Source organism: Protopterus annectens, chromosome 3.part0 (assembly GCF_019279795.1).
Source record: "Protopterus annectens isolate FY-2018-M chromosome 3.part0, PAN1.0, whole genome shotgun sequence".
Lineage (NCBI taxonomy): Eukaryota > Metazoa > Chordata > Ceratodontiformes > Protopteridae > Protopterus > Protopterus annectens.
Window position 1 is genome coordinate 5643935 of NC_056731.1, and position 12200 is coordinate 5656134.

Below are 12200 nucleotides of genomic sequence, written 5' to 3' on the forward strand. Positions count from 1 at the left end.
TGTACTATGGGATACCTACCTTGCCACGAGCCAACTGAGACTTCGAGCTTTGTAATCGGCAGAGTTGGAGCTGAGGATCGGCTCCGAACCCATATGTAAGAATGAAGGCGAGATAGGACTACAGAACATTGTTTGTTACGTTAATATAGTTTGATTACTTTTATAGGAATGTAAATTTGCCTATGTCACAAGTGATAATTCAATAAAGGCATTTGGGGGGAAAAAAAAAAGATTAATTTACTTAAACTGAGTGATAACCTGGCTAAACTCAATATCCCCTCTCAACCTGATGAGTCCACTAAGTATGCTGAATGCTTTTAGTGTAAAATGCTATGTTAATATAAATAGCTGCACAGAGGCATCTGTCCCTCTACAACATAGATATGTCAAATTTAAAAATAAACCCCCTACAGTTGAACCAAAATACGTTCAAGCTCTACAACAGAAGAAAAAAATAATTGCATGTAAAAATAAATGCAACTCTAAGCATGCCAAAATGTTCTTGCTAAACTCAGCAGGGAAAGTACAGTTGTGTACACTTACCATAAATGTAAATGTTCGAGTGTATTCACTGTTGCAGTCATTACATTTGGGTTATCTGCTTGCAGTAGCACTCAGTCAGCCTGATTAACAAAGTCTTGGGTCCTGTGTCAGATGCTGTCCCTTCTTCCATGACGTCAGGTCGTCAGGGATATAAAACATGCAGCCGATGTTATTACATCAGTTTTTCTTGCCCCAGATGTCAGCTGCCCCCCAATGGGAAGCAATTAAATCTATAATTACAAGGATATACCACCAACAAAAAGCAAATACACCAAAAAGCTTTTTGAGCATAGCAAGGGAGAGTAGAGGTATAGCCAAAAGAAGAAAGGGGGTTGGAGGGAGGGTAACCAGGACTGCAACAGTGAATGCACTGTAACATCTACATTAGTGTACACAACTGTACTACATTCTTCGTGTTTCACTACTGCAGTCATTACATTTGGGTAGATTGCCAAAGCTAAGGTTGGGAGGAGTAATTTAAATAGAATTAGGACCAGTTATAAGGCCCTGCAAGACTGCAGTGGCAAAGCCAGCTCTGGATTTAGAGAAAATTGGAAAATGATAATGCTTGGTGAAAGTATGTACAGAACTCCAGGTAGCAGCTTCTAGGATGTCCCTAGTAGGAACGCCTCTGAGAAAGGCTGTAGAGGTAGATGCAGCCCTCGTTGAATGGGGTCTGATGCCTTGCAGGATAGGTTTTCCGTGGTGTTTATAGCAGAAATGAATGCAGTGGCCTATCCATTTTGAAATGGTTTGCTTTGAAATAGCAAATGCCACCAGCAGTTGTTCAGATTTCCTTTGAGGTTTAGTCCTGTCCAAGCAGAATCTAAGTTGTCTGTGCACATATAAGGAGTGCAGTATCCGTTCCCCTTTGTTCTGTGGGTTAGGAAAGAAGGTAGGCAAATGAATGAACTGATTAAGAGTCACACTGGAGACCACCTTGGGCATGAAGGAGGGATTGGTTCTGAGGGACACCCTGTCCGTATGAAAGATGATGAAAGTCTCCACTGCCATAAGGGCCTGTAATTCAGACACCCTTCTTGCAGAAGTGATTGCTAAAAGCAAAGCTGTTTTCCAGGAAAGGAATTTTAAATCTGCAGTAGCAGCTGGCTCGAAAGGAGGAAGAGTGAGTTTCTCCAAAACAAAGTTAAGGTCCAGGCTGGAGTTGGAGCTCTCCTGGGTGGGCTTAAATTTTTGGCCCCTCTGAGGAATTGCTTGAGCAGTGGATGAGAGACAAGGGGAGGCTCTGTGCTATAATGAGCTGAAATGGTTGAGGCATGAATTTTGATGGCGGAAAAAGAAAAGCCCTTATGAAGCATTTCAGTCAAGTATTGTAGAATCTGAGGTAAATTTGGCACTGCTGCATTCATTCATTGAGATTGGTTCCAGGCACAGAATCTTTTCGATTTTGCAGCATAAGATTTTCTAGTACTAGACCTCCTTGCCTCTAAAATTATATCCATCACTGGTTTACTGAGGGATGGTAAAGGAGAGATTAGGTAATTAGCCAGTCTGCTAGGTTCAGGGTTTGCAGCTGAGGGTGCAGAATCTGGTTCTCCTGCTGAGACACCAGGGAAGGAGTCTGAGGCAAGTGCCATGGGGCCAAGCATGAAACACTGCGCAAGAGAGGGTACAAGTGTTGGCGTGGCCAGTCTGGCGCAATTAAAATCTTCCTTGGCTTGTCCTGTTTGATCTTTAGTAGCACCTTGGAGAGCAGAGGCAGAGGAGGAAAGGCATAAACTGATAAGTTTTTCCAGCTGAAGGATAGAGCATCCACTTTCCAAGCTAGCTTGTGGGGAATCTTTGTGCAAAATTTGTCCAATTGATGGTTCTGGGGGAGGCAAACAGGTCTATATCTGGGCTCCCCCATTTGCTTGTCAACATGTTGAAAATCCTTGGTTCCAGTTTCCACTCGTGTGGGTCCATGAGGTTTCTGCTTAGTCTGTCTGCCAGTGTATTTAGTTTTCCTGGCAGGAATTGAGCTTATAGATTCAGGCTGTGGTCTGCAGAGGGGGTAAGAATGTGTATAGTGGTGTTGTCCGTCTTTACCATTAGATGTCCTGGAAGAATGTGGTCCTTGAAGGCTGTCAGAGCATTCTGTACAGCTAACATTTCCTTTCGACTTATGTGCAGGTGCATTTGACTTGGGTTCCATTTGCCCTGAATGTACTTCCCTGCTAGGTGAGCCCGCCATGCATAGTCTGATGTGTCTGTTAAGGTTTGGGCGGCTGGGGGTAGTGTGAATGGTAGTCCCTTCTTTTGGTGGCAGGCCTCTGCCCACCAAAGGAACTCTAGACGTAGGCAAGGTATGACAGGAATCACTGCTTCCAGATCCTGTGAATGTTGACACCATAGGCTTTTGAGATACCATTGTAGTTTCCTCATATGCAGCCTTGCATATGGAATTAGAAGAATGCAGGAGGACATGAACCCCAAGGCTTGCAGTATTTGCCTTGCAGATAACTGGGTTTTTTTGGCCACTTGTTTTAAGTAGGTTGTCAAATGAATCCGTTTCTCTGGTGTGAGGAAAGCCATCTGGGAAGTTGTATTCAAGCTTGCTCCCAGGAATATAATTTGTTGACAGGGTACCAGGTGTGATTTCTTTTCATTTATGGTGTACCCCTGACAAGTCAGCACCCTTTGAACAAAGGCCAGATGATTCAAAAGTATGTTCTGGCTTTCTGCCTGAATTAGACAATCATCCAGGTATGGGTATATTTGAATATTTCTTTGCCTGCAAAATGCAATGACTGGAGCTAGGCACTTTGTGAATACCTGGGTGCAGTAGATAAGACCAAGGGCAGTGCAGAGAAAGTACAGTTTTGTACCTACCATAAATGTAGATGTCCGAACAGGATAGCATCTGCAGTCCTAACAAATGGGTTGTCCTGTCGTCAGGCAGCCCTTCGGTCGGCCGGATTCCAAAGTCTGGGTCTGGCCTCGGCTGGTGTCGCACTTCACCCGACGTCATCTCTCCTGGTCTTCGGGTATAAAGGCATCAGCCGACGCCATTTTCCTCAGTGTTTCTTGCCCCAGATGCCAGTTGCCCTCTTGGAAAACTAAATTTTGGATAAATGCCAATGTTTCCAAAAAAAAGTAGGCAAACACAAAAAATAAGCATGTATGTACATATATACAAACAAATACACCATAAGAGATCCCCCCCTAGCTAGCTATTAGGAGGGTAAATACCCTAGGAGTACCACAGAGGGGAAGGAGGGTGGGTAATCCTGACTGCAGATGCTATCCTGTTCGGACATCTACATTTATGGTAGGTACAAAACTGTACTATGTCCTTCAAGGATGCATCTGCAGTCCTAACAAATGGGTAGAACACCATAGCCAAACTAGGGGAGGAGGAAGAAGAATTATGGTGTACTTAGGATCCCTTGCAATACAGCAGTGGCAAACCCTGCTCGGGATCTAGAGTATAGAGGTAAGTTGTAATGCTTGGCAAATGTATGCACGGAGGTCCAAGTAGCCGCCTCAATAATGTCCTTGGTAGCCACTCCTCGTAAGAAAGCTGTGGTAGTGGCTGTAGCCCTTGTAGAGTGAGGTTTTATGTTCTGTGGAATTTGCTTTCCATGGTAGGAGTAACAGAATCTTATGCAATTTCCTATCCATTTGGAGATTGTCTGTTTGGAAATTGCTTTTCCTTCCCTTCCTGTTGCATAAGCTACTAAAAGCTGGTCAGTTTTTCTATTACCCTTGGTTCTGTCCAGGTAGTAGCGTAACTGTCTATGTACATCCAAGGTATGCAGCAGTCTTTCCCCCCTGTTCTGTGGATTGGGAAAGAAGGTAGGTAGGTGGATTGCCTGGTTTAGAGACACTCTGGATACCACCTTAGGCATAAATGTAGAATTAGTTCTCATGGACACTCTATCTTGATGGAAGATTAGGAAGGGTTGTACTGCCATTAAGGCCTGTAGTTCCGAAACCCTTCTTGCTGAAGTAATTGCCAGTAGGAAAGCAGTTTTCCATGATAGGTGTTGAAGATCTGCTGTTGCTGCTGGTTCAAATGGAGGGAGTGTCAATTTTTCTAGCACAAAGTTCAAGTCCCATGCTGGTAATGGTGGTTTCCTAGGAGGTTTTACATTCTTGATTCCTCTGAGGAACTGCCTGAGTAGAGGATGTGAGAAGACAGGGGGATCGAAGCTGTATTCTGCAGAAATAGCTGATGCATGTATCTTGATGGAGGAATAGGACAGGCCTGTATGGAGAAGCTCTGCCAAGTACTCCAGGATGTTAGCAATATCTATCTTTGACACATCTTTTCCTCTTTCAGTACTCCAAATGACAAACCTTTTCCATTTTCCTGCATAGTTCCTTCTTGTTGAAGGTCTGCGGGCCTCAAGGATAATGTCTTTAACCCTTTGGGATAAATCTGGGTTAGTTGCTGTTATATGATGTTCCAGGCAGTCAGTTGCAGAGTTTTTAGGTTGGGATGCATGATGTTGTAGTTGTTCTGAGTTAACATCAAAGGCATCAGGGGTAGTGTCCACGTTCTCCCTCGAGACATGCTCCTCAGCAGTGGATACCAGTGTTGTCTTGGCCAATTTGGAGCTATCAGAATTATCCTTGGACGTTCCTCTTTGATTTTCAGTAGTACCTTGTGCATCAAAGGAAGAGGTGGAAATGCATATGCTGTCAGGCCTTTCCAACTGAAGGATAGAGAGTCCACCTTCCATGCAAGTGGGTGGTATGTCCTTGTGCAGAATTTCTTGAGCTGGTGATTGAGTGGGGATGCGAATAGGTCTATTTGTGGCATTCCCCATTTCTTTGTGATGGCCTTGAAGATGTCCGGGTGTAGCATCCATTCGTGAGCATCCGAGGTAGTTCTGCTTAACATGTCTGCTAGGATGTTTTCTTTCCCGGTACAAATATTGCCTGTAACTGGATGTTGTAGCTCAGAGCCATATTCCAAAGGTCCAGAGTCATTCTGCATAGGGGGTATGAATGAGTGCCTCCCTGTTTGTTGATGTACCACATGACTGTGGTGTTGTCTGTCCTTATCATTAAATGGCCTTCTTTGAGGAATGGTCTGAAATTCTGGATTGCTAGTTTTACTGCCAGCATTTCTTTTTGATTTATGTGCAGGTGCAGCTGGTCTGGAGTCCATAATCCTTGTATGCATTTGTCCAGCATGTGTGCCCCCCAACCTAGGTCTGAGGCGTCCGTTGTGATGGTTTGGCTTGCTTGAAAGTTGTGGAAGGGCAAGCCTGGGTTTAACTGGCATGTTTGAGCCCACCATAGGAACTCTTGTTTCAGGCATGGGATTAGTGGGATTTCGGTTTCTAAGCTGTGCCTGTGTTGAGACCATAAATTCTTTAGGTACCACTGTAGCTTTCTCATATGCAGTCTGGCATGGGGGACCAGGATTATGCATGATGTCATGAAGCCCAAGGCCTGCAGTACTTTCCTTGCTGTTAGTTTGTTCTGCTTTGTTAATGCCAAGAAGTAAAGAGGGAGTTGTTCTTGTTTTTCTGCAGTTAGGAATGCCATCTGTTTTACTGTGTCCAATTCCGCACCCAAGAATGTTCTTGTTTGGGATGGTATCAGTCTTGACTTTTGTAAATTGACTGTGTATCCCAGGGCTTGTAGTAAGCAAATGACTCTTTGTAAGTCTTTTGTCAGCTTGCTTTTGTTGTCCGCTTGTATCAGGCAGTCGTCCAGGTATGGATAAATTTGGATTCCCTGCAGCCTGCAATGAGCGATTACCGATGCCAGGCATTTTGTGAATACTCTGGGCGCAGTAGATAAGCCAAAGGGCAATGCTGAGAATTGATAATGCTCTGATCCTGCAAGAAATCTGAGGTATCTTCTGCAATTTGGTCGTATGGGGACGTGCAGGTATGCCTCCTTGAGATCTAGAGTTACCAGCCAACACTCCTTGCCCAGCATGGGAAGAAGTTGCTGTAGGGTCAGCATTTTGAATTTTGGGACAATGATGAATGTGTTTTAAGACGGACAGGTCGAGAATAGGTCTCCAACTTTTCTCTGTCCGTGGTACTAGGAAGAGTCTGGAGTAGAATCCTTTGCCCTGTTCTGTTGGTGGTACTCTTTCCACAGCTCTCATCTTTGTTAATTGAGCTATCTGCTTTAGAGCTTCTGTTTTCTGATTTGGAGGTAGGTTTGGCATTCCTCTTTTTACTGGTAAGGTGTGGAAGTGAAACCTGTAGCCTTGGTCTATGGTCTGCAAAATCCACTTGTCTTTTGTGATATAGTGCCAATTTTTTGAAAATAAGGCTAACTTTCCGCCTAAGGGTGCTGCTATTTGTACCCTGGTAGGCGGTGTCAGAGCCAAGTCACTGTGATTGTCTTGTTGCAGTGGTAGTGGTTGTGTCTGTGCCTCGCTGGTTATTGCCTTGCCACTGGCGTCCTCTGTAGGCACCTCCTCTGGATTGATTTCTGCCCCTGGAACGTCTATTCCTGCCTCTCTGAGATTTAGAGGAGTCTGGAAAGGACCAATTTTTGGAAGGCCAGTTCCTGCTAAACCTTGGGGGCTGAACCTGTAAGAAATCCTTAACTGTTTGTACAGATTTTGCCTTCTCTTCCATTTTCTTCATTACTTGCTGAGCAGGAGTACCAAATAGACTGGCCTTATCCATAGGAGCATCTAACAGCTTTGCTTTAACATGATCCGGCAAGACCTGTTCTTTCAACCATGCATGCCTTCTTATAACTGTGCCAGTCATGGCTGATCTAAATGAAGCCTCCAGTGCATCATAGCCACATTTTAAAGAATGGTTACTAACCTGCTGAATGTTATTCATTTCTAAAACATATTTCTTATCTAAGGAGTCATCAGAGGACAGTTTCTTAGTTAACTGATCAAGCATAAACTCTTGGTATTGGATCATATGAAACTGACAGTTCAAAGCTCTAGCTGAGAGAGTAGCAGAGGTGTAAACTTTTTTACCCTATCTCTCTAAGGACCTGGATTCCCTTTCAGAAGGGAGAGGGTTTTTTGCTGAGGTCGAAGCTACTGCCTTAGGCCCCTGGGAGATAGTCTCAGGATCTGCAAGTGGGGCCTTGTATAGGTGGTGATGAGTGTCTGGTACCCTGTAAAACCTATCTGGTTTGGCAGGGGCTGGAGGTAAGGTATCAGGAGCAGTGCAAACATCATTAAATGCATCATCCACAACAGGCAGAACTGGAGGTATAGCTAAGGGCCTATGTTGCATAAGTGTAGAAAGGTACTAAGCCTTTTCTTGAATCTGAGAAATCTTGTCCCTGCCATTGGAATTGCTCTCTCATGGCATGTAAGGTTTCCCCAAAGGAAAATTCCTCTGGTGGAGAGGCAGATGGAATAGATTCTTCAGCATCGGAATCTTCATAAGTAGAAAAAGGAGCCTCTGGATGGTCTGTAATGTCTGAGTCATCCGAAGAATCATCTGAGGACACTGGCTCTGGGGGCTCTGCTCTAGGTCTCTTTTCTGGAGGCTGAGAGGCCCTGTCTGGGTGAGATTGGGATCCCCTAATTAAAGAGATGAGATCCTCTGCCAGAATAAGCATTTGTGAACTGGAACTGGGCCTGTGTGAGGGGGGCTTAACAGGCACTGATTTAGCAGTTTTGGCTGCTTTAGCCCTGGCAAAGGCCTTAATAGACATGGCTGCAGGAGGCCTAGCAGCACCACGTGCTGGGGTAGAGACATCCAAAGGGATGGTGTCTGATAATTCAATAGGAACCACATTAGTAGGCAAAACTTCAGAGGCCGATTCAACTAGGGTAGCAGCAGCCTCGGTAGTAGTCATCGATTCGGCTGAAGATTGACCCGTTTGCTCGGTTTCGGCCGAAACCGAGACACTCGCGGTTTGCTTAACCGTGGTTTCGGCCAAAACCGCGGACCGCGAGTGTCGGTCTTTTTCTTTGCATTTTTTAACAATTTGAGAAGTCGGAGGATCCGACGGCATAATGTACGCAAAATCTGAGCCGAAAAACTGTTCAGCAAACTCCGACTGACGCCTAAGCGTTCGTCGGTTGAAGGAAGCACAGGCTAAACAGGCTGCTACGTCGTGGTCTGGGCCTAAACAGGGTAAGCAGTAAGAGTGGAAATCTTTATGAGGTATTTGTTTCCCACAAGTTAAACAGTTATTTACTTTTTCTGACATCGGCTGAGGCAAGAAAGAGTCCCCAACGGGTACTTAGCTTTAGAAGTCTTCGAAGTAGTATTCGGTAGTAGTAATCTCTGGATCTGACCGACCGGCACTTGCGAACAGCTTCTGCTTCGGGCGCCACGCGGCAAGAAAAACTGAGGAAAATGGTGTCGGCTGATGCCTTTATACCCGAAGACCAGGAGAGATGACGTCGGGTGAAGTGCGACACCAGCCAAGGCCAGACCCAGACTTTGGAATCCGGCCGACCGAAGGGCTGCCTGACGACAGGACAACCCATTTGTTAGGACTGCAGATGCATCCTTGAAGGACATCGGAAAGTGCATGTAGCCTGCTTTGAAGCATAGGTATCTTCTGCAAGACTCCCTGATAGGGATGTGCAGGTATGCTTCTTTTAAGTCTAGTGTTCCGAACCATACATCTTTGCCTAGCATACGAAGCAGCTGGTGAAGAGTCTGCATTCTGAATTTTGGAATCACCAGAAAGGTGTTTAGAGTAGAAAGGTCCAGGATAGGATGCCATGTACTGCCTTTTCTGGGTACCAGGAGAAGTCTCGAATAGAAACCTTGCCCCTTTTCCTCTTCTGGTACCAACTGAATAGCCTCCATGCTTAAGAGAGAGAGTACTTGATTTTTGGGCCTCTGCCCACTGACTTGGGTGTAGATCTGGCCACCCGCTTGGTGTTGGTAACGTGTGGAAGTGAAATCTGTATCCTTGGGACACTATATTTAAAACCCATTTGTCCCGAGTAATGAGTTCCCAGTTTTGGCCTGCAGACCAATCTTTCCGCCTAAAGGAGCATTCAGTTGGTAAGTGCTTGGAAGTTTTAAAAGCAAGTCATTGAGACAGTTTTCCATAGGGGGGAAGTCTTACTACTCCCAGATTTGGGTGCGGAAATCCCCAACTGCTTAGTCTTGTGTGTCCCCTGGGACTGAAATCTTGGGTTTTGGCTGTGTTTGGGTTTGGCTTGAGAAGACCTGGAAGGGGCTGGAAAGGACCAGTTCTTACAGGGCCAATGCCTACTAAATCTAGGAGGCTGAACTTGCAAGAAATCTTTAACAGTTTGCATAGATTTAGCTTTATCTTCCATCTTTGTTAAGAACTTCCTCAGCTTTGCTGCCAAACAGGTGATCCTGATTTAAGCGAGCATCCAACAGTTTAGCTTTAACATGATCAGGCAAAGATTGGTCCTTAAGCCAAGCAGGCCTTCTGAGCACAGACCCAGTAACAGCAGCCCTGCAAGAGGCCTCTAATGAATCAAATCCACAATGCAAAGTATGTTTACCAACCTGTTCGGCAGAATGCATTAAATCCTGTAATTCTTTATTTTCAGCACAGTCAGGAATCAACATCATTTTCTGTTTAAACAACCCAATAACATGTTGTTGATACTTTAACATATGAAACTGGCAGTTTAAAGCCCTAATGGCCAAAGCTGCAGAAGTGTAAACCTTCTTACTCCATCTATCCAGCGCCCTGGAGTCTCTATCAGAAGGGGTAGGATTTTTAGCAGTAGAAGCCTTAATGCCCTTGGGTCCCTGTATAATAGTCTCTGGATCTGCAATAGGATTTTTAAAAAGAAACTTGTGTGAATCAGGAACCCTGTAATATCTGTCAGGAGGCAAAGAATCAGGGGCCAAACTAGATTCCGAAAAGGCATCATCAACAATGTCTAGTACAGGAGGTATAGCTAAAGGCCTATGCTGAGGTAGGAGTAATAAATCCCTAAGCCTCTTTGTTGAATCAGAAAAATCCTGGCTTTCCCAGTGGAAATGCTCCCTTCAAGTATGTAAGGTTTCACCAAAAGAAAAATCCTCTGGAGAGGAAGCAGAGGGAATAGAGTACTCTGCATCAGAATCCTCATAAGTAGATAAGGGCAAATCCAAATCATAAGAAGAATCAGAAAAATCAGAATCCTGGTCAGAAGATTCAAAAACAACTTCAGTCCTAGGTCTCTTAGAAGGGTGAGGTTGGCTTCCCCTGATTAAAGTTATAAGATCTTCAGCCATTCTTATCATTTGTTTTTTAGGCATAGATGCCTGAACATGCGGCCTGGGCGACGGTTTTTTAGGCATGGTTCAAGATTTAGGCCTCAATGAAGATGGAGGCGTTGGTTTAATATGCAAGTCCGTAGGCCTGAATACACCCTCAGAAGCCGGTGCCAGCACAGCGGCTCCGGACCCATCCAAGGTAGACACATCTGCAGGTTCCACAGTTGAAGCATCTCGTGGCATACCGGACTCCAAATGGGTCTCAGTAGAGGCCTGCGAATCAGAAGTAGTGGGTATCAGGGGCTGTGAAAGCACCTCACTGAGTACTGGTGAACTGGCTTAGGAGAAGCGTTGTCAGCAGCTTTGGACCTAGGCGGCCTGTCTCTGTCTTTATCTTTGTGTTTTTTTTGGAATACTGGTAGTTGGATGGCTAACCGATGACATTTCTGGATAATTAAACCGAGAACCGAAATATTTAGAGGTGAAAATATACCGACGACGGATAGTGAGCTGATTAAATAAAGCACAAAACCGACAGCAAGTACGTCGTGGTCAGGGCCCAGGCAAGGAATACAGTACAAATGAAAATCTTTGTGAGGTATTTGCTTTCCACAAGTAATGCAATGATTAGCTTTTACTGACATTGGTAAGGAGCAAGAAAAAGTTTCCCCAACGGGGTACTTAGCTTTAGTTGAAGACTTCGGTTCTGAAACTCGAAAACGAAAATTTCAGGAGTCGGCCAACCGGCACTTGCGAACTGCTTCGGGCACCGCACAGCAAGAAAGACTGATGTAATGACGTCAGCTGCATGTTTTATACCCCTGACAATCTGACGTCATGGAAAAAGGTACAGCATCTGACGCAGGACCCAAGACTTTGTTAATCAGGCCGACTGAGGGCTACTGCAAGCAGATAACCCAAATGTAATGACTGCAACAGTGAAACACGAAGAACATCTCCAGTTCCTTATCAAATCAACTACAGCCAGACAAAATAAAAACTGCCACCCAGACTAAAGAAAACCAGAAAGCCTTTAACAATTTTAGAAACCTCAAAAGCTAGGTCCAGCATTGCACTAACTTGATAGCAAATGATACTACACCTACTCAGACCCAAAGGACATAGCCAGTCTACTAGCAAATTAATTTGGCTCAGACTTGAGTTCAATATACTGCCTGTGTAAATACTCCTCCTCTCCAATTGTTGCAGGCTTAACAGTTACATCTGATCCCTTGATCTCTCTTGGTAAGAAAGAGTTTCCATCTACCACTACAACATACAGGCCCTTGTTGCTATCTGGAGAAAGTACAGTTGTGTACACTTACCATAAATGTAGATGTTCGAGTGTATTCACTGTTGCAGTCGTTACATTTGGGTATTCTGCTGGCAGGTTGCCTCAGTCGGCCTGAATTCCAAAGTCTTGGGTCCTGCATCGGTTGCTGTCTTCTCTTCCATGACGTCAGGGGTATAAAACATGCAGCCAACGCCATTTTCTTTCATTTTTCTTGGCCCCGATGTCAGGTGCCCCCAAAAAGGTACAATATTCTAAAT

At 44.8% G+C, this 12200-nt stretch overlaps 1 protein-coding gene across 3 annotated transcripts in view; it reads right to left on the bottom strand.

Annotated features, from left to right (window-relative positions):
• The window catches only part of YME1L1 (YME1 like 1 ATPase), a 1802807-nt gene that overhangs the window by 267856 nt on the left and 1522751 nt on the right, over positions 1-12200 (bottom strand). The window lies entirely within an intron of this gene.